Source organism: Rhamphochromis sp. 'chilingali', assembly GCF_963969265.1.
Source record: "Rhamphochromis sp. 'chilingali' genome assembly, chromosome: 1".
Classification (NCBI taxonomy): domain Eukaryota; kingdom Metazoa; phylum Chordata; class Actinopteri; order Cichliformes; family Cichlidae; genus Rhamphochromis; species Rhamphochromis sp. 'chilingali'.
Window position 1 is genome coordinate 70,866,999 of NC_137929.1, and position 1,578 is coordinate 70,868,576.

The window sequence follows — 1,578 nt, forward strand, 5'->3', positions numbered from 1 at the left end:
CAAAGGGGTGATTTTTCCCACCAGGCCCATCTTCATAAGAATTGCCCTAACAGACAGAATATAAGAGAACATCCCACTCATGTTAGTCCCTGAACAGCATCCACAGCAAACTGTACTAAATTAGGACCACAAGACCAAAAACATCACTCTGCCTCACACGTAACAGAGTAAGAACTGCATACTATTGCTGCACCTGCAGCCCACAGTGGCTGACGTTTTAACACTGGTGAAAAGGTGTTCGTTGTCTCGCTGGAGTTTAATAAACTCGCCGTCTGCTCCTTGCTATCTAAAATATAACAGGACACAGGCGTAGATTCTCAAGCATCTCACACTTCTGATAATCAGCTGTCTGTTTGACGTTTATTCAGCTGTGTGAAAACTATAAGTTACTATAACAAACCGATTTACTCAGGAACAAATAAAACACTGAAAAAAGCCAAACAATAACATGTTTAAGTTATCTAAGTGACTTATGTACTACGTTTAACCTGAGTAGTCAAAGACCGCGGGGGGTTAAAGAACAAGGAGTTCGCTGTTCTCGCCAGCTCTACTGAGCCTTGCCCCCGGCTAGCTATCGAGCTGGTGGGTAACAGACGTCTCAGAAAACGTCGGAGCACTTTTGCAAATATGCTGTGTCTTGATAAACCGAGCAGATATTTGAAGTTTACACGGCTACATTCTCACCTGAAAATATTTTAAACATTTATTTTGTGACCCAGAAAGAATAATAAGAGTAATATTAAAGCCAACCCTTGTGTTAAAACCAGCGGCACTGTGCAGTTACAGTCACGTAACTTTAATGAATGTAAAATAAATCACCTTAATATTTAAAATGAAACTTCCATTAACTTTAATATCTTAACAATAACAATTTCTACCGTCTCTGTAGCTGCTGCCATCGTTAGAAACTGAACTGGCTAGGCAGCGCTATGAATTCTGGGATAGGCTGGGCCACAAAGTACACACCTGACCCATGCTTCGAATCAGGGGAAATGAAGGCCGCATTTGGAGCAGCCTTCATCGCCTGGCTGTGACGTGATCGGCCTTCAAATGCCTCTGGAGAATGAGGCCCCTGACTTGGGACACAGCTAATGTTAGACCTCATGTGGCTGGAGCGTGTCAGCAGTTCCTGCCAGACGAAGGTGTTGATGATATGGACTGGCCCACTCGTTGAGCACATCTGGGACATCATTTAGGTGTGTTGCACCACAGACTGTCCAGGAGTTGGCAGATGCTTTAGTGCAGGTCTGGGAGGAGATCCCTCAGGAGAACATCTGCCACCTCATCAGGAGCATGCCCAGGTGTTGTAGGGAGGCCACACACACACTGCTGAGCCTCATTTGGACTTGTTTTAAGAACATTGCATCAAAGTTGGATCGGCCTGTGTTTTTCCACTTTCATTTTGAGTGTGACTCCAAATCCAGACCTCCATGGGTTGCTAAGCTTGATTTCCATTGAAAATGTTTGTGTGATTTTGTTGTCAGGACATTCAACTAAATATCAACTATCAACAATCTAACTAAGTATTTAATAAGAATATTTCATTCGTTCAGATCTGGGATCTAGTTTTGTGAGCTT